This window comes from Protopterus annectens, chromosome 9.part0 (assembly GCF_019279795.1).
Source record: "Protopterus annectens isolate FY-2018-M chromosome 9.part0, PAN1.0, whole genome shotgun sequence".
Lineage (NCBI taxonomy): Eukaryota > Metazoa > Chordata > Ceratodontiformes > Protopteridae > Protopterus > Protopterus annectens.
In genome coordinates this window covers 300,716,329-300,738,549 of record NC_056743.1, presented here as the reverse complement: position 1 = coordinate 300,738,549, position 22,221 = coordinate 300,716,329, and the positions used below count along the sequence as shown (strand labels likewise).

The 22,221-nt window shown below is 40.1% G+C and overlaps 1 protein-coding gene across 2 annotated transcripts in view; it reads right to left on the bottom strand.

Annotated features, from left to right (window-relative positions):
* The window catches only part of CD151 (CD151 molecule (Raph blood group)), a 598,783-nt gene that overhangs the window by 304,560 nt on the left and 272,002 nt on the right, over positions 1–22,221 (bottom strand). The window lies entirely within an intron of this gene.

Genomic DNA, 22,221 nt, shown 5'->3' with positions numbered 1-22,221 from the left:
TTTCAAACCCCTAAAACTTATCCATGGACCACAAGCTACCCATTTCCATGCATAAGGGAGGGCCTTTTACAGATCCAGACAATTACAGAGCCATAAGTCTGACCAGCCTCGTATGCAAAGCCACTGAAAGACTTATCATGGAACTACTCAATCGATCAGGATGCTGGGAACTTCCAAACACTGGATCAGTCTCAGTTTGGATTTATCAAGGGCAGGTCATGCTGCTGTAGTGTTTTGAAAATATCACCAAAGCAATGGATGAAGGCAAAACGGTACACACCACATATCTTGAGGTGGTCAAAGCTTTTGACAATTCCACAGTCAAACATTGTAAAGCTAGATAAATTGGAAATATACCCTTAAGTTACCCACTGGACTGCTAACTGGCTCACAGACAGGCTGCAGATAACCAAAAAAGGGGAAGTTACTGCCATAAAGACCATTCAGTAATGGAGTCTCCCAGTGTTCTGTGCTGGGACCTCTCCTGTTTAGCATCTATTTTCTGATGTAAAAGGCAATACTGAAGGGCTCTGGATGACCAAGACTGCAAATGGCTGCAAGTTAGCAGCAATCATCATCATCCACCAAATCTAAATACCAAAAGTGCATTATTGTATCCTCTGGGAAGTCATCTACCCCAGGGAACTACTACATAGGCACTACACTCCTACAAGTTGACCCACTTTGGGATTTGGGAAATTATGTGGGCAGTGACCTAACTTTTGACCAACATGTGTCCACTGTTGTAAGAAAGTCCTTCTTTACTGCACAGCTTACAAACAAAAGGACTGTGACTAGATCTAGGGAAATCGCTGTCCCTCTTTACTCAGTGCTGCCTATCACTGAATATAATGCCACCTTTGGCATGTACTTGTCCAGACGCATGCAACAACTGTAATGCTACAGAGACACCTTACTAAAAAGATACAAGGTCTAAAAAACATGTCCTACATGGACTGACTCAAAGCCTTGTCACTGTACTCTGTATCCTACAGACTTGCTAAAAGGTGACCTATGCCTGGTATACAAGGCATCCTTTGACCCATTACTGATTGATTTACTGCACATACGCAAGTCAAATGGCATCAAAATTAGTCTATCTAGGGATCTAAACCTCTTCTGCAACAGAATAGTTTGGAGGTAAAGGTATGCATCACAGACAATACCACTGCTGTGGGACAGACTTCTCATCCACATAAAACAAAGTTCATCACGGTCCATATTCAAACACAACTTAGATCTACGGATGGGAAACAGAAAATTTACTCCAGAAGTGTTCCCTGTCCACTAATGGGCAGAGATCACTCCTAAATGCTTTATTCCATGCTCAGGTCCCTTCAAATTATGTATGGCAAGATCCCAGTTCTTTTCATTAGGGAAATATATAATTCAACCACATGATGGCTAAGGCCAATCTATAACCAAATGGTATGGGTTATTTTGAACAAGAAAAGGGAAACTAGCCAAGCATAAAATGGCCCCCAAGTGCAGCTAGCCTAGTACTTGCCCAAGAACCTATATGGTAAAGTTTGTGTCAGGATGTTCTTATGACTGGCATGATTTCTTACCAGAAGCAGATAAAACTATTTCCATTTTCTACTAGGGGTTATTCTAACACAAGTGCAAGAAATGCATATTCTAAGGTTTGTAGCATGCCTAGTCAATCTTTTAAATCTGAACAGCCTTTAGTTACGACAATTAAAAATGGTAAAATTGGTTAGTGTTAGAATATATTTTGCACCAACAAATATGTGAAGCTGTTAGAAAGCACTGACAATTGTGGATGTATGGGTTTCTAAATTTGTCTTGCTCTATTCTAAGGTTGTTTGTAGATGGGGTAAGAGTGTGTGATTTTTTCTAGTTCACAGCCATCTTAGAGACCAACCATGAAGGGTCCAATCATTAATAACTATGAGACATTTAGGTTATGTATCAAATATGATACATCTGGCACTTTGGCAGTGGTTTATGCCCTTAAGGTCTCACCTAAATTGTTGAGGCCAACAAAATGTTTAAATACCTTATTTGTGAACATTTTAGGGATATTATTAATAAAAGGTACTAAATGGGAAAAAGGAGTTGTGGATGGCTGGAGTCTTGTAACTATATGTTATGTGAAGTGACATGTTTCAGAAATATTTGGAAATGAAGTTTGTATTTTGCAACAGTGTAAAGAACCACATGCAAGAGGACTTTGAAACAAGTTTTCAACAAGAAGCAGAGTTTGTATAATTACATTTCATACATTACACTTTGTTGGTCTCAATACCGATTTGGGCAAGTAAGCGTTAATGTTTTAATTAGTCCTTGCCCGTTTATTTGTAGTTTATACATTTGTGCATGTGTGTGTGTGTGTGTGTGTGTGTGTGTGTGTATATATATATATATATATATATATATATATATATATATATATATACATACACTTATTTTTATTTTATTTTTACTATTTTTTTAAAATGTTTATCTATTTAACAGCTACTTAATTGTTCTTTGGTTTTTCCCTGTGAAGGTCCTTTCTAAGGAGGCACTAGGAAACTTGAGCAGAGTACATATGAAATTTTAATAAACTTAAGCGACTTGGACTTTAATTTTTATTCAATAATTTCCTTTATTCACTCTACACCAGAGATCTATAGTTTTAAAAACAAAACTTACTCAGATTAAAAATTAAAAAAAAAAAAAAATTATAGGCCCAAAGTTTCTAATCCCGCTTCGTTTTCTTGCCTTCTCTTCATATATATGGCAGATCGTATTTACTACTCTGACTACCAACCCTCCCAACTTGCCTTAATACGGCCTATGTAGATCACTTCTACTCCTGCTTTTTTTTTCCTTCTCATCAGATATATGACAGATTCTATTTACTATACTGACTACTAACTCCCCCCTGCTGGCCTAAATATACCCTAAGTGGATCACTGCACTGCCCGATATAACAAATTTAAAATATACAAGTTTCCATTACACTTGCATACTACTTACGTGGCAGCTAAGGCTCGCCTAACTGAACCAAAATTTACCTCTCATCTACTTATTCAGTCATTGCTAGCACTTGCCTTTTTTTGAAAATGAAGGTTTACACCCATTTTCAAACTTTTTACTCTCCCATTACTGCCAACTACTTTCTCCACTATTATTCTATCCTGTAGGACGTAAAACCTTTGGTGGTAGTACAGGCTTAAACAAATTCTCTTTTGTAACCATCCCTCAATCACAATCCACAGTTACTTTCTTCTTAAAGCATTTCCCATGTCTTCTCTCTTCCAATAACAGCTTCTCTTCTCAGTTTTTTCCTGTTTTTCCTCAATGACAGCAAATACTTACTACCACATCCCTCAATCACAATCCACAATTACTTTCTTCTTAAAGCTGTGGGTAGTAGCAAACGCTCATCCAAATTATCTTTGCTCATTTACTGGTTCCCATGTCCTTCAGTAACAGCTTCTCAGTTCATTCTTAATGTTTTTTTCCTCAATGACAGCAAAGACTTACTACCACTCTGTGCTTGACGTTTTGCTTCTCCCCTTTTGGCTTGCCTTTGTTGAAAGCATGAGCACTCTCCTACCTCCTCCTCCTTACTACCTTCTTATTTCCCTGGTGACTACATATGTACTCGCAGTTACCACTTGCTTATTTATTTACTCCCATACCATTCATTATCTGCATTACTATAGCTGCAACCAGCTGCAGTCATCTGCTTTACTGCTGCTAACAATCTTCCCTTCCACATTCCAGCGCTCCACACACACACACACACACACACACACACACACACACACACACACACACACACACACACACAATAACCTTATCCTGTTAGGTCGCAGTTTGACCATACCCATTTTATAATCATGCTACTGGTTAAAGTGTAGTAAGGCTTTTTTCTTGGCCAAGAAGCCACGCCTATGCAAATTTCCATATGGTCCATGACTGCACATGTCACCACAGGACCTTCTGGTCAAGCAGTGTAGTCAGTTAAGAGAATTAAGAATTATTCTAGTGTGAATGATAAAGTGATTTATCAAAAACAGTGCACTGACCTTTGGAGGCTTGGGATGAATCACCATACTTCATCACGTCATAGTGATATTCAAGGAAAGTCCAATGAAGAAGAAGTGGGTGAAGTTGGTCTTTCTCTGTAACAAAGTGTTCAGAGACTGTGGGAAGTCATGACTGGTACAGGGGCGGCCCGTGCTATCGGACTGCAGCCCCCTCAAATCAAAAAGAAAATAAAAAAATAGAAAAAAAAATGTTTTTTAAATTTTGCGGACTTCGCGCATGCGCAGTAGTCCCGACTACTGCGCATCTATGCGCATGCTCCTGGCAGTCCGGCAGTCCCCATAGGGGGACACAAGGAGACGTCTGTGCACGTTAAATGTGCACTGACTCGCTGGGAGAATATGTCGGGGCCGTACTGCAACAGCAGCAGTCAGGATTTAGGAACAGTCTCGCCGATCTCGGGAAGGAGTTTTTGAATGCAGCAGGGATCTCGCGGGTCTTGGGAGTATTGCGCGGGCAGGACGTTAGCTGGATGGATATTATGGAGAATGGACAGGACAGGTAAGTGTATGGCACTTGATGGAATATATGGTGTGTGCATGTATTTACTGTCTGAAACGTGTGGTGCTTGGTGCTTACATACTGTGTGTGTGTGTGTGTGTGTGTGTGTGTGTGTGTGTGTGTGTGTGTGTGTGTGTAAATGCCCCAGGTGCTCATGGTGGTGTGGGAGGGAATACCTCAGGCTTGAACCCTGTACCCTGTATGCAGGTGTTTAAGACTTGAGTTCCCTACCCACCACCATTTGTAAAAACATTGCAGATTTTTGCCTCATATTTGATCTGATCTGTTCCTCATAATATCTGTGGTTTGTAAATGTTTTAATGCTTGATATTTTATGGTGTAGTAGTAGCATTGTTGCTTCACAGCTGCAGGTTCTCAGGTTTGATTCTTGGCTGGGGTTCCTTCTTTGTGGGGTCTGTATCTTCTCCCTGTGTTTGTGTGGGTTTGCTTTTGTGTCCTCCCATGTTACAAAGACATGTCTGCATTATTTCTTCCTGGGCCTCTGGTGAAAACAGTTTTTTTGTTCCAAGTCAGACTGTCCTGATTAACAAATGTTAAATAAAATTGACAGGCATTTGAATTTCAGACTTCAGGTTTCTGAATGTTTAATTCCTTGCATAATTGATGGTGCAGTGGTAGTATTGTTGCCTCACAGCTATAGGTTTTCTGGTTTGATTCTTGGTTGGGGTGGCTTCTGTGTGGAGTCTGCATCTCCTCCCTGTGTTTGTGTGGATTTGCTCTGGTGCCCTGCCATTTTACAAAGACGTGTCTGCAGTATTAATCCCTGCGTCTCTGCTGAAAATTGGTTTTGTTCTGTCCGCAGTAAAATTGACAGGCATTTGAATTTCAGACTTCAGGTTTCTGAATGTTTAATTCCTTGCATAATTGATGGTGCAGTGGTAGTATTGTTGCCTCACAGCTATAGGTTTTCTGGTTTGATTCTTGGTTGGGGTGGCTTCTGTGTGGAGTCTGCATCTCCTCCCTGTGTTTGTGTGGATTTGCTCTGGTGCCCTGCCATTTTACAAAGACGTGTGTGCAGTTTTAATCCCTGCGTCTCTGCTGATGTGTTTGTGTGGATTTGCTCTGGTGCCCTGCCATTTTACAAAGACGTGTGTGCAGTTTTAATCCCTGCGTCTCTGCTGAAAATTGTTTTTGTTCTGTCCGCAGTAAAATTGACCGGCATTTGAATTTCAAACTTCATGTTCTTCAGAATACATAGCAGCACAACCTTTTTTCTAGCAATTTTCTAAGTTTATAAGATGAATATTTTAAATTTGTCCCTATTTTTGGGACTGTATTCCCCCATTATTGGCTTTGTCCCGGTTTTTGTGCTAAGGTTGACAGCTATGGCAAGAACTGAATTCACTGAATATGTTTGAGGGCTGTATTCCCTCATTACTGGGTTTGTCCAGGTGTTTTGTACTAAGAGGTTGACAGCTATGGTGAGAACTGAATTCACTAAATGATAGCCATTTAAGTTTCAGTCTTCCTCTCTTTTACAAAGCAGCTGATGTGGCGTAGTGGTATGTTACTCTGACTGTTTTTTGCTCAGGGACCTTGGCAGTAAAATATATGGTGGCAACACAACATTTTATTCTAGCAACTTTCCAAGATTATACAAGCAATGTTTAATGTGTCCCTGTTTTTGGGCTTTTGACCCCCCCCCCCATACATTTTGGCTTTTTCCAGTTTTCTTGAGCTGCGAAGTTGAGATGCAGTTGAGTATTGAGTAGATTTTACAAGGAGCTGAGAGCTGCAGGGGAATAGAAGTTTAGTGCTTTGCCTAGTTAATACTATAGCACAACAGGTTGTGTACTTGCTTTTGATGCAGAAGGCTGTGGGTTCTACTCCCACAAGGGGTGGATGCTGCCGTACTGAGAATGTTCTCCTTGGTGAAGATACAAACTATGAGTTCGTTATCAGTTTGCCATCCATTTCCTCTTGCAATATTATTACTAGCTTATCATTTTTTAATGTAATATAGGCAATTTATTCCTGAGGGGCAACAGACACTTTATTTTTCGATGAAACCATGAAATATAAAGGTGATTGCTAGCAGCAACCGCTTCATTAGTTACAGATTTCTTTAATGTGGAATTATTTAGATGACTTACTTCAGAGATTGTGCATAATTACTGATAATGGACTGTAGAATTGTGCATATTTACTGATAAAGGTGGACTGTAGAATTGTGCAGATTTACTGATAATGGTGGACTGTAGAATTGTGCATATTTACTAATAATGGTGGACTGTGGAATTGTGCATATTTACTAATAATGGTGGACTGTGGAATTGTGCATATTTACTAATAATGGTGGACTGTAGAATTGTGTATATTTACTAATAATGGTGGACTGTGGAAGTCTGAGTAGACTTTTTTATGATAAATGTTCTCAACTGGGCAGTTTTGCCATTATGGGTGCATATGGTTTGTTTAATTGCTTACTGGAAAAATGTTCAAAACAAATTTAAAACACCCTCTAACAAGTGTACTGTATTGTACAAGGAATATAATTTTAGTACAATGAGGAAGGTGTATCAAAGAGCACATGTATGTTTCATATGCAAGGGGCATATGATTCGAAAACAGCCCAAAATTAATCTTTATCTGCCACTGGCAAAATGTATTTTCTTTGAATGTGGGTTTCAATGCTGTTTCAATGAATGTGAGTTTCAAGGACAGATAAGTTTTAATGCTAAGTTTTCATTGTGAAACTGCATTGCTTTGTTTAACAGATGACTTAGTGTTTGTGCTGTAAAATACAAAATAAAACTTTCAAATGAAGTCCAACTCATCATAGAAGTAAAGCAGTATGCACATTAGTGTTTATGGTAAATGGAGTGAAATAGCCAAGTAATGATTCATTGGAATGGCTGCAGAGGCTCCAGAGGGGGGAAGGGCAGCAAACTCAGAAAGGCCCAGCTGAACTCTACCTCCCAACTGTCCAGATTTTCAAAGAATTAATAGATTTTTGCTTCTTATTTTTGGTTTGTTGTTCATAAAATTTGTAGTTTTAATTCCTAAATGATTTGCCAGAAGTCACTAAATAATAAGTTTCAGAAATGCATGTTAAAGTAAGAGCTGTTCTATCAACTGTCTCAATTTATACAAGAGCAATTTTTAGTACTGTTTATATGTGCCCCCAGTATATTTGGCCTTGTTCAGATGTACTGAATTAACAGGTTGCGAGGTACATGCAAATAAATTGCTTTATAGAATTAGGCATAGCCAACCTCTCAACTGTCCCCAATTTTTGGCTCAAAATGTTGCTCTTCCCCCTAATAATCCCTCCGCAAAATAGCAATTTTGGAAGAAAACATGGAGGGTTTACAATTAAGAAATAACTGTAATAATCAAAGTTATAGATTACTTGAAATGCATGTAGATTCTTTTATTTTGTCAGCTGCTCAAGGTAGCAGTACTAATATTAAAGTGTCCCTTCGACAGGTAGCAGCTGTATTGTGTGTCTATTTTATATTTTTGCATCACATTTTTGGTCCATTTTTCATAAAATTCTGTTTTTTGGCAAATTAGTGACAAATCACTAAATACTGAAGTTAGAAAATGACAGACATTTGAGTTTCAGATTTTATACCCTTCAGAAAATTCATACTAATGCAAGACCTATTCTATTATCTTTCTAAGTTTATTAGAGCAATATTTATAAATTGTCCTTATTGTTGGGCCTTTGTCCCACTTCTGTGTATGGCTTTGTCCAGATTTCTTGCTCTTGAGTTTGAGAGGTATGAGAAATGTGTCAGGGCCATCACAGTCAGCCAGAGAGATTTCAAATTGTGACATGCTTGTTGCACCCCACTCCCCCATGTAGTGACTCTGGATGTGTCCAAGCAAGGCAAGGAGTAGTTGTATTTACCTTGGATGGGGAGGACACACTGCATAAGTACTACAGTGGCTTTTCATCTGTCCTTGATTTTGCAGAATGGTCTGGTTTATGTCATACTTTTGTACTGTTGATTTATGCTTATTACTCAGATTTATGCTTATTACTCAAAGTGCCTGTTGCTCTGTGTTTAAGTAGCAATGCTTTAATGACCATAAGGTAAGCTTGTCTGACATCGTAAGATGCAAGTAAGCTTTAATAAGCATACTGTTAAAGAATTGCCAACATTGAAAGCCTTTCTGTTGTTGCCATGCAGAGAATACTTGACTAGATAATGTATAAGCCTTGGGTATTAAAGGACAGAATTCCATTATTTTAAAAAGCTCATTACACTTGTTGGAGACTTCCAGTCATCTCTACAGACTTTACCCGTAAACTAAACAGAATGCCAATCATGTGTGGTCCATAACCTGTACAGTAATCCTTTAAGCAATGTATCTTGAGCTTGTTTCTTGTTTGCTTTTCATTTTTACTTTTATCATGTTTTCCCCATGAAACAAGTTGTCAGGCAGCAGGTCTTTTTGGATAAGAAACATTTTTACAAGTGGGGCATCACAGATTTCTACTTTCAGCATGTTACTTGGTACTTTAATAAAGCTGAATATATTATAATTAGAACTGCAGTGCAAGGAGAAGTGGTTTGAGTTGAGTGCTTCTGGTTTTTCTTATACTTGATTTTGACTGGCATTCCAGTAATGTATTTAAAAAGTAATTTATTTTTCATGCCTCACAACCTTTTGTTTCCATCTAGATATTAAGTAAGCTGTCATGCAGCCAATGCATTGAAATATTTTTATTCTTCTACACTTATTTTTGTCTTGATTGGACTTTCATAATGATGGTTTGCCACCCAGGGCAGCGTATTTAATTCAAGTTAGTTTTTTGTGGTTTTGTGCATAGCTCCTCCCCTTTATGGTTAACCACACCCCTTCCCCTTGACCCCACCCATTCAGCTGTCTCCTGCAGCCCCCCTGTGATTTGAAGTCACCAGCCGCCACCGGACTGGTATGTACAAATTCCATCCTGTGTTCACTTGACTACTGTTTTATCTGACATTTTGCACTATACCCAGTTAAATGCTTAAAACAAAAATTCAAAAAGGTGATAATGCCATCCACAATATGTTTAATTATTTGATTAATCACGCAAGACCATTTCTGTAAAAAAATGTTTTTTTTCAAGGAGACCTTGGGGTGAGAGCTTCAGCTTGCATTTTAAGAAAAAATAAACAGTCCTATATAAAATTATTGCCAGGAATAACAAATTAAAATGTTACCTCAAGATGCCAAGGCAAGAAATAAGCTAAAAAGGTTAGTATGCACTAAACACAATTTCCTTTCCCCAGAGCACATTTTCCTCAGAAAATTAGCCCCATCGATCCGCATACTAAAGCGCGACTAAGCAGTTCCACCTATCCTTTCCTGGCATTTCCATTCTAGAGGGGTTACTCAGTGCATTCCATATTGGTGGTGAATGAAATCTTACTAAACTTTCTTTAGAAATTTGACTCTCTTGTACTTGCATCATTTCAAATTTCACACTTGAAAGTTTCTAACCAATGAAAACAGTCACATCAGAACACTGTAGTTCTCTGGGGAATATAAAGCTTTTTATTTATTTCACATTCACTTGAGTCATAAGGCTCTAACAGAGATGTATTATTTTCCTTATTCTGTGGCAATAAGCCTTTGGGATCTTCCTGGACTTGAACTGTGTATAGCCTAAAGAGATGAAAAAACCTGGTAAGGGAACTTAACGGAATGTCACTAATTAACTGGCTTTGCAAGCCAGAAAACGTGATGCTCTGTTTACTGAAAGGTATGAAGGAGGAGAGGACAGGACCCGAAATACACAAAACTCCTCTTTTTAAAAAGGCTATGCCACTTCAGTTACGTCTTTATAGCTACACATTAAATAATGTGCAGAGAGAGTCTGCTTATGTAGGAAACATTAATAGTTACTGCAAACCAGTCAGATTCTTTCAATGATTCTCACTTATCAGTATTTCTCAATAATTTGATGAACATGTAAATGGAAATCAGATCAGATGGGATAAACTAGGGCAAATTAAACTCAGCTGTACCTTCAACGGGAACAATGGGCAAACAGAGTCTTTATAACAAAAGAAAATTACATAAGGATGCCTGCACTTTACAAAAAAACGTAGGATAAGGAAAAAACATTTAAATTTGTAAGTATTGTATAGCTAGCAAGTTTGAATTAATAGAACTTCACGAAAAGCTTATCTAATCCATTTTTACTTAGTGGTACTTCAGACACTCCTGAATAACCAATATTGCCAAGCAGGTTTTTATTACTGCTTTGCACAAAACAAAGTAGTGTCTCTGTTTTTCCTAGTCTGCTTTTGTCACATAACTGGAATATTTCCCAATGAAAGCACATCATGAACAGTTATTCATAACTGAATACCACAGCAGTTTCTTTCTAGGAGTTCAATGACTAGTGAAATATAAAGTTTGTGTAAGTAAGGTTACAAAAATTAAACTATGTGGAAAAAATAGCTTATTTTCAGGTATCTCCTGCATGATAGAAAAATGAGGACTTCAGACTAGAAGCCTAACAGTAATGAAGTGCTATTTCCATCAGAGAAGTGGACCTCGCTCTTGTCAACTAACTTCCCTTTTTATCCTCTAGTACTTTGGTAACTGTAAGCAATGGGGGTGCCTTTTTTTAATAAAGACTACAAATAAAAATTGTGAACTTCGATGGAGAGTTTCTTTATGTTCAGTTAATATGACTACTTGGAGTAAAGAGATGAACCACTGCAGCTATTATGCTAGTGTGACAGGCTTTCCATTTAAATGAAATCTGCAGTCATTTATCACCTGATTAAAAACTGCAGTGTCATGTAACAGCTGCAGTCATAACCCCTTCACCAAGCTACTGTGTTACACCACAGGTGCTTACTGTAATTGCTAATATACATTGCCTGTCATATGTTTTTCTTGGACACCAAACAATAACTTGTGACTTGAATAACAACTTTTCATACTTGTCTAACAAATTTCCCCAAACACTTCTTAGCAACAACGATGAATATGTACAACTTTAAATGCATATGAATATATGTAACAGCTCTTTTACCATTAAGGGACTGTGCAGTACTCAATGCACAGTGTCTTGCAGACCGCTGCAGTAACTGTGTTGTGTGTATGCTACCCATACCTCTCAGTTATAGATTTTCATAGAATGTCCAGATTTTCGCCTCATTTTTTGTTCTCTTACTCATAAAAATTGTGTTTGACAAATCACTGGGATGATCCAAGGATTAAAGTCATTAAATAATGACATGCATTTGAGTTTCAAACTCCATATCCTTCAGAAAATGCATGCTGACACATTCTGTTAGTCTAGCAACTTTCTACGTTTATAAGACCGATATTTAAAATGTGCCCCTGTTTTTGGGCCTTTGTCCCTACATTATGTCAAGCTTTGCCCAGATGTCATGCGTTAAGAGGTTGACAGGTATGATGCGACCACTTTGTATGAAATTAAAGCTGCGTCAACACTTCAAATACATGTGTCAAGTGGCATTACTAATGGCACAGAGTAGAAGAGCTGGTTACTATTGGTACAGATCATAACAGGGTATCAAGCAGGATCTAAACCTCAACTACTCGGACATCAGAAACCATGCTAAACAGAGGAGATCCCAGAAAGCTGCTGTCTGTATCAAAATAAAGTGGTTTTAACAATTTTAAAACATAAAGCCCACAATAAATTAAAACTGAAGATGGCAAAGGTTAACTCTGCAGAACCATTAACTTTGAAATCGATCTGTCTGGCATCATTCAGCATGAGTTCACACATTTTTTAACAGTATCCAGGACAACAAAAAAGTAAAGAAATACAGGCAAGGACTACTTTACGGTATGGACAAAAAAAGGTTTAAGCCATTTATAGTTCATTTTCATCTTCACTGGGCCAGTGTGTTACACACTAGTCAGTAACAAGTTAGGTGAACATTTTGTGCCAAAGGAAAAAAAAAATATTTGTGAAATGGCACGTGTTCAGAAACGCACACAAACCAAGTGAGAGCCTTTTGACACTTTTTCCAGCTCTTTATATGAACTGTCTGAAAATTGTGGACAAAGTGCAATTAACATTGGAAAAGAAAATTTTAATTGTTCAAGAGGATGAACTAGTAGAAAGAAACGAAATACTAATACAAGTCCAACAAAAGGCATATGTAGGGTAAAAGTCAAAGAAAGTTGTACATTCAGTAAAGCACAATACCGACCAAAGCAACCATGCGAGCAAGAAGCATGCTGAATGGAAGATGGGTAAATGCACAGGATGCAACCTCTCACATTTGGGGATGAAGTACATGGTAGAAGATATAAAGATGGGAAAGTTAGTGTTGTGTGTAAAACTAATCTAGCAAATGTAGCAACTCAGTCCATACCACTTCTCAGCCTCTGAGAATCTGGACAAAGCCAAAAATAATGTGACAACAAAGGCCCCAAAATAGGGACACACATTGCTTTTATAAACTTAGAAAGTCGCCAGAATAAAAGATTTTGTTAATGTCCATTTCAGAAGAGTATAAAGTCTGAAACTTAAATGTCTGTTACTCTGACTTCAATCTTCAGTGATTCACCTGAAAACCACAAATTTTATGAGAAACAGGCACAAATAAGAGTAAAAAATCTGGACATTCTGTGAAAATCTGGACAATTGAGAACTATGGCAACAGTGAGAATAAAATGTAAGGAAGCATTAAAGCATTTTCCTGGGTTCACTGACCCACATGCCAAATACTGACTCAGAATGTCTCAATACATAGAACCCTGTAAACTTTAAAACTGATATGGTACTTACCAAAGTACTTTGAAGGGTCCACACCTGCATGTAGCAGGTACAAAAATGCATACCTCAGCATGCAAACTCAAATGTATGGGAAAACTCTTAGCAGTGACTGAGTAGAAGCAGCACAACTATGAATTTTGGATCTAGGTAACAGATGTTTCATATGTGAAACATCTGCCCAGCAGAACTGTGGCATGCAAGCTGAAGTAGATTAGCAGACTAAAATAGAGAAATGTGGACATGCTTGGAGAAAATCTGTTTAAATGCAATGGGTTCAGTTAATGTTGAAACTAGACACTGTCCAGCACATCTTGCCCACGCCCAGAAAGGCACCTTTTCCAATTATCTCAAATGTAATGCAAACACTTGGTGTTACTGAAGGTATAAATAAACACTGTGCACCAGTGTTACTGGCTGTAAAAAAATAATGGTAATGTGGGAGTAATGTATAGATTAAACAAAAAGTGATGCAGTCGGGAGGGAGAGGTTCATTCTACCTACCCTTGAAAATACTGTACCCAAGGTATTTGATGTCACTATTATCCACAGACTTTTCAAATGTGTTTTGCCAAATACCCCAGATTGACTGTAAATGCAAACCACCTTCATTACTCAAACTGAAAACATTTTTTTTCTTTAATAGGCTGCCATTAGCTATAACTTCAACAGTAAAAATATTTCAAACTGAGATTAGCAATCTTTTGAAAGGGCAAGAAGGTGCTGTTATGGGTGATGTGTTCCTTCATCATGATCAAACATTAGCACGAGACTGGAGGTAGTGCTCCAATGTCAGGTTTGAATCTGAGGAGCCAACTGCAGTTTTGGAAAATGTGAAATTGGACACAGCATAAGTACCAGTGTAATCAGAGGAGACTCAAGCAAGATGAAAGCTTTAGCACAGTTAAAAAGGTACAGGCTGTGTAACTCAGGCCCTAGGCAAAATAAAGGTCTGACAATGTTCCATCATATCTGTACACAGTGTTAGGTTAACTAACAGATTTGCTATAGAAAGCTGCACCATGGTAATGAAGGCAATGTTCAAGTCAATGCTTTCTTCAAAGAAAGAAATGCTGATATTACGTGTGCACTGGTGCAAATAAAGCATAAATAATGAGGAATACTGATACCAGTGGTTATGGTTTAGCTGTGGCTTTACTCCACATGGGTGGACAAGTTTTAAGACCTATTGCTACAAAATGTTAACTCGTACAGAAAAAAGGACATTCACAAACTTGGAGAATGAATACTTTGCAAGTGAGTAGGAGGCATGGGAAAAGTTCAATATTTATTAGCAATTTCAAACTCCAGACTAACCACAAACTACTGGTTCTACAAATCTATTCCCACAATTTCCAGAAAGCACTACCGAGATGTCAGAACTTGCTCAGACAGAAGTTTCAATGCCAAAATGAGATGCATATTCCAGGAAAATAGAGAGTGGATGGCATATTGTCAAGAAATCCAACATTTGACCTGACAATCTCATATCAAAGAAGAGGTTACTGTGCATGAGCAAAGCATCATGACAAATCACCAAAAGCTACCACAAGACTGAAGAGACAAAAGCTACCAAACATGACAGTGATCTGCAAATGGTAATTAAATGTGTATGGGTTGCATTACCTGACCACTGGATACACACACACACACACACACACACACACACACACAGCGAATACTGAACAAGCACAACTCTCTGAACACAACAGCTTGGTATTGTATCAAAGAAGGATTATTGTAACTTTCTCACAATTGTGAAAATTAATACATGAAGGACACAGACATGTCATGAAATATCCAAGATATCTGTATCAGATGTATAATTCTGCTAAATGTATTGCCTGTATAGATGCCCAATACAAACATGAATATTCCAAAGCTTATTAACATGCAATTTATTGTATAATACATTAACCAAGCCAGAGAAGAGAACCAAAACTACATACTTCTTTGCCTCCAGGTCTTTACAATAAATACTTGAATGTCTAGGAATGTAAAGGAAAGAGCTACCTTGCAATAGTAGATTTATTCTAGAGATATAGAAATTCTACATGGATCAGCAATGCCTAGTCAACAAATTACTGTTATGTTCAGGACAATGATTCCTATTACTAAGCATGCCGATTTAATGAAAGAAGATGCACAGTTTATATCCAGAACTCCTGCGATTTGCTGAAGACTATGGCTTCACATATACAGCATGTCATTATAACCCAACATCCAATGAAGCCACTGGAAAAAAAAAGCACAAACAGTCCGAACTGCCAAAAAGATTCTTGCCTACCTGATCTCACAAAGCTATTCTGTCTTGCACTAGTACTTCCCAAACAATTATTCAGGAATAAACCCTGCACAGCTAATGCTTGAAAGAGAAAATCAGGACTAAAATATATATACACTGGAATACAAACTTGAGACAAACACTTTCATTTGAAACAGTCATGAGAAATTATCTTAAAACAAAAGATTATTGCAAGCATATTTAACACAAGCAACAGTACCCAAACTCTACCTCTCTCTCTTCTAGCCCAACTAGGGTACCTAAAGCTTGGGGGGGGGGTGATTGGGAGGCAGCCAGTGTCACAAAGCACAGTTTTGTACCTACCATAAATGTAGATGTTAGTGTGTTCACACTGCTGCAGTCATCACACTAGGGTTATCTGCCGTCAGGTGGTCCCGCAGTCGGCCTGAGTTCCAAAGTCTTGGTCCGGCATCGGTTGCAGTCGCTTCTTCCCTGACGTCAGTGGCGACGGGTATAAGAGAGGCAGGTGACGCCATTTACTTTAGTTTTTTTTGCCCCAGATATCAGGTACCCCCAAATAGGAAGGCAATACGTAATCCTAAGTAAAATACATAAGTAGAAAACAATAACTACAGCTGTAAGCAAATACACCATATAGAAATACATCATATAGATTGTATAAAAAGGGAGGTATAGATAAAACCCAGGTAAGAAGAGGGGATGGTGGGAGGGTAACCTGGACTGCAGCAGTGTTAACACTCGAACATCTACATTTATGGTAGGTACAAAAAGTACAGTTTTGTACCTACCATAAATGTAGATGTTCGAAGATCCACATTGCTGCAGTCATAACCTGTGGGTAGTCCGCTGTCCTCGGTCGGCCCGAATACCAAAGTGTTAGGCTGGCGTCGGTCACGGTCGCTCAGAGCTGACGTCAGTACGCAGCAGTACTTAAGCGCATGACCGACGCCATATCCTCAGTCTTTCTTGCCCCAGATGTCAGAAGGCCTAAAAAGGAAAGGCCATAGCCAAAATAGAAAACAACCAACATAGAGAAAATAATAATTATCCCAAAAGAAACACAGCAACCCCAAACTATAGAGGGGAAGGAGGGAGGGAAAATTGGACTGCAGCAATGTGGATCCTCGAACATCTACATTTACGTTAGGTACAAAACTGTACTATGTTCTTCGTCTCGCATTGCTGCAGTCATAACCTGTGGGTAGAATACCAAAGCAAAGGTAAAGGGAGGCTGGCAAACTAAAAAGCATTAGGAGCTGCTAACATGCCCTGTAACACTGCAGTGGCAAACCCAGCCCTAGACTTGGAATAAAGAGGGATATGGTAATGTTTAGTAAAAGTGTGCACTGAACTCCAAGTAGCTGCCTCCAAAATATCCTTAGTAGCTACCCCCCTTAAAAAGGCAGTAGATGTGGCAGTAGCCCTAGTGGAATGGGGTCTGATCCCAGCAGGAACATCCTTTCCATGATGAGAATAACAAAAGGCAATACAATGGACAATCCACTTAGAAATAGTTTGCTTTGAAACTGCTTTCCCTTGTGAACCCAAAGCAAAAGAAATAAATAACTGTTGAGTCTGCCTGAACTCTTTAGTTCTGCTCAAATAATAGCGTAACTGCCTGTGAATATCCAAAGAATGCAAGACTTTTTCCCCTTTATTTTGGGGATCAGCATAAAAAGTAGGCAAATGAATAGACTGGTTTAAGGCCACATTAGAAATAACTTTAGGCATAAAAGAAGGGTTAGTACGCAAGGGCACCCTATCCTTATGGAATATCAGGAAGGGTTCAACTGCCATGAGAGCCTGTAATTCAGATACCCTCCTAGCAGACGTAATGGCCAACAAAAAAGCAGTCTTCCAAGACAAAAACTTCAACTCAGACGTAGCTGCAGGTTCAAAAGGAGGTAAAGTAAGCTTTTCCAACACAAAATTGAGATCCCAGGAAGGAGTAGGAGCTCTGCGTGGGGGTCTTATGTTTTTTGCCCCTCTAAGAAATTGTTTAAACAAAGGGTGAGAAAATAAAGGAGGGTCACAATCATAGTGAGCAGAAATGGCTGCAGCATGAACTTTCACGGAGGAAAAAGACAAACCCTTGTCTAGTAATTCAGTAAGGTACTGTAGTGCACAACTCAAATTAGGCACTGAGACATCAAAGCTCTTTGCTGTGCTCCAAAGAAAAAATCTCCTCCATTTATCAGCATAAACTTTTCTAGTACTGGGCCGTCTGGCCTCCAAAATGACATTCAAAACCTGTTGAGGAAGCTGAGACCCCCCAGGGTCTAAAACAGAATACGCCAGGCTGTTAGATGCAGGGACTGTACCCTGACATTGAGAAAATGATTGCTTGACTGGGACAACAAGTGAGGAATCGGTGGCAAAGGCCAAGGAGGCTCCTGAACTAAACTCCTCAGCAGAGGATACCAGTGCTGGTGTGGCCAATCTGGTGCTATTAGAATCATGCAAGGCTTGTCCCACCTGACTTTCAAGAGTACCTTGGGAAGGAGAGGCAGAGGAGGAAAAGCATAGATGTGAAGGTTGTTCCAACTGAAAGATAGAGCATCCACTTTCCAAGCTTTTGGGTGAAACATCTTTGTGCAAAATTTTGGCAGTTGGAAATTTAGTGGAGAAGCGAACAGATCTATGTCTGGAGTTCCCCAAGCCACTGTCAACTGTTGGAAAACGTGAGGATCCAATTTCCACTCGTGGGGATCCACAATTTGTCTGCTCAATACATCTGCTAAGGAGTTCTGTGCTCCTGGCAGAAACCGTGCTTGAAGAGTGATGTGCAAACTCAGAGCAGTCTCCCACAATATCATAGCTTGTCTGCAAAGAGGGTAAGAATGGGTTCCCCCCTGCTTGTTGATGTACCACATGACTGTTGTGTTGTCTGTTTGAATCAACACCTTTCCTGGTTGAAGTAGGTCCTTGAAGGCCATCAGGGCAAATTGGACTGCTAACATCTCCTTCATGTTGATATGCAAATGCTGTAGTCTGGGAGGCCACGTGTCTTGAATCCATTTCCCATTGAAGTGTGCTCCCCAAGCCAGGTCTGAGGCATCCGTCGTTAAGATCTGACTCGCCTCTGGTCGGGTCACAGAGAGTCCCTTGTTTAGGTGACATTCCTGAGCCCACCACAAGAATTCCTTCTGGATGCAAGGTATTATCTGAATGACAGTGTCCAAATCGTGGCAGTGTTGAGTCCATACACTTTTGAGATACCATTGTAGCTTCCTCATATGCAGTTTGGCATTGGGAAGTACCAGAATGCAAGATGCCATGAACCCCAAGGCTTGAAGGACTGTCCTTGCAGTCAGCCTGGACAGTACTGATAATTGCTGGAAGTATAGGTGAAGAGTTCTTTGTTTGTCCGGGGTCAAAAAAGCCATCTGAGAGGCTGTATTCAGTCTCACACCCAGAAAGCACACGCCTTGAGAGGGTACTAGACTGGACTTCGTTCACAGAATACCCTAGGCACCTTAAAACTGCCATTACATACTGTAGATGTTGAAGTAACTTGTCTTTGTCTTGAGCAAGAATCAGGCAATCGTCCAGATAAGGATAAATTTGTATTCCCTTCAGTCTTAAGAAAGCTATTACAGGAGCCAGAACCTTTGTGAACACCCTGGGCGCAGTAGATAAGCCAAAGGGCAATGCAGAGAACTGATAATGAGAAGTACCAGCCCGAAAACGCAGGAATCTCCTGCAGCTGGGCCTGATAGGAATGTGAAGATAAGCCTCTTTGAGATCCAGAGTTACCATCCAGTGATCTTTGCCTAGCAGAGGCAGAAGTTGCTGTAATGTTAACATCTTGAACTTTGGAATGTCTAGGTATGTATTGAGAATGGACAAATCCAGAATTGGCCTCCAAGTGTTTCCTTTGTTTGGCACAAGGAATAGGCGAGAATAAAACCCTAGGCCTTCTTCTGACGGAGGTACCACCTGGATTGCCCCCATCTGCAAAAGCAAAGAAATTTGTTCGTGAGCCTCCAGCCTTTGCTGAGGAGGTACATCTGGCATGCCTCTGAAAGGAGGAAAAGTGTGAAAATAAAACTTGTAGCCTTGATTTATGTCCAACACCCATTTGTCCTGGGTGACCAAATACCAATTTTGTTTTAAAAGTGCCAACTTTCCTCCTAGAGGAGCTGCCAGACAGGAAGAATCTGGCAGCTGGAGATACAGGTCATTGGGTCTGTTTACAAAAAGGCTGACCCCTGCCCTCACCAGAAGATTGTGCAGGAGAACTCCAAGTCCTAGGTCTGAAAGAACCCTGAGCGTGAGCCCTGCCCCTACCACGTCTAGACCTGCCCTTAGACTGAAAATCCTAAGAAGGGTAAGACCATCCTCTTGCAGGCCAATTCCTGCTAAACTTAGGGGGCTGCACTTGCAAAAATTCCTTAACCGTCTGCATAGACTTAGCTTTGTCTTCCATCTTTTTCAAAACTGACTCTACAGGAGAACCAAAAAGAACTTCAGATTGAAGAGGAGCATCCAAAATTCGAGCCTTAACATGCTCTGACAAAATTTGATCCTTAAGCCAGGCATGTCTACGAATAACTGAACCAGTAGCAGCCACCCTGGAAGAAGCCTGAAGAGCATCCAAGCCACACTGCAAGGAATGCTTACCAACTTGATCTGAAGCATGAACTAAGTCCTGCAATTCCTTACACTCTATACCCTCAGATAAAGCATCTACCTTAGATTTCAACTGACCTAACAGAAAGTTCTGATATTTCAGCATATGAAACTGGCAATTTAAAGCCCTCATAGCTAACGTGGAGGAGGTATACACTTTTTTACCCCACCTATCCAAAGCTCTAGAATCTTTATCCAAAGGAACTGGATTCTTGACTACAGAAGCCCTGACACCCTTAGGCCCTTGAATAATAGTTTCCGGGTCAGCTCTAGGACTCTTATACAAATATTTATGTGCCTCTGGAACTCTGTAATACCTGTCTGGCTTGACAGGGGCAGGGGGTAAAGAATCAGGATTAAGGGAAGCTTCAGAAAAAACATCCTGAACAACATCTAAAACAGGGGGAATAGCCAAAGATCTATGTTGTGGCAAAAACAAAAATTCCCTAAGCCTCTTACGAGAATCTGAAAAATCCTGACCTTCCCACTTGAAATGCTCCCTCATGGAGTGCAAGGTTTCAGAAAAGGAAAAATCCTCTGGAGGAGAAGCAGACGGACAGGAATCCTCTGCATCCGAATCAGAATAAGGAGGAAAATCCTGGATATCCTCAGCTGAGGACTCAGAGTAATCTGAGGAATGCTCCAATCCCTCTAAATCTGTCTCCACCCTAGGCCTCTTCTCTGGAGGGGGCATAGAACCCCTGATCAAAGTAATCAAATCCTCTGCCATTTTCAACATATGTTTTTGTAGGAACAGAACCCGAAGGACTAGGGCTGTGGCCTGTACCAGAAAGACCAGGTCTAGCCTTAGCAGGGCCTTTAGTAACAGAAGTAGAAGACCTAATAACCTTTTGTAAGGATGGAACCACAGAAACCTGAGAAGCCCCCTCGGCCTGACCTAACTCCTGAGAGGCCAACTCCTGTAATACTAAAGGTTCCCCCTGGGATTCAGCTGAGACCTCGGCTGGATCCACAGATTCAACCGTAGATTCCATAGAACCGGCGTCCGCAACGGACGACTCATCCGGTTTAGACTTTAAAGATTTATCTTTTCGCTTTTTAGCGGTAGCGGGCGGAGGATCCGACAGCATGTTGTAGTTACACCGCTTACCGAAAACAAGCCTAGCACAGTCTAATCTGCGTTTTATGGTGCGCTTATTAAATCTAGCGCAAAAGCGACACCCGACTACGTCGTGCTCAGGCCCCAAGCAAGGAATACAGAGAGAGTGATAGTCCCTATGAGGTATCTGTTTCCCACAAGAAATACAATTATTAACTTTTTCTGACATCCGGAATAACTGAGGCAAGAAAAGACAAAAATATTCCCCAACGGGGTACTTAGCCCAACTTGGTCTTCAGTCTGAAACTCGAAAATTGAAAATTTCAGAACGCCGAACGGCACTTGCAAACGCTGCTTCTGCTTCGGACCACGCGGCAAGAAAGACTGAGGCGTCGGTCATGCGCTTAAGTACTGCTGCGTACTGACGTCAGCTCTGAGCGACCGTGACAGACGCCAGCCTAACACTTTGGTATTCGGGCCGACCGAGGACAGCGGACTACCCACAGGTTATGACTGCAGCAATGTGAGACGAAGAACATCTGCACTATATTCGTGTTACACTGCTGCAGTCATCACACTTGGGTTGAATCCCAAAGCTAAGGCTGGGCGGTTGGTACTAAACAGGGTTTGGAGAAGCTAGTATGCCCTGCAAACTGCAGTGGCAAATCCAGCTCTGGGTTTTGAGTATAGAAACAAGTGGTAGTGCTTGGTGAAGGTGTGCACTGAACTCCAAGTTGCAGCCTCCAAAATATCCTTGGTTGGTACCCCTCTGAGGAAGGCTGCTGATGTTGCTGTAGCCCTGGTGGAATGGGGCCTAATGTTACCAGGTACAGGTTTCCCATCGTGTGTGTAGCAAAAACGGATACAATGTCCTATCCATTTTGAAATGGTCTGTTTTGAGATAGCCTTTCCTTGTGATCCTGCAGCATCGGATACAAAGAGCTGGTCAGATTTTCTGAAAGCCTTAGT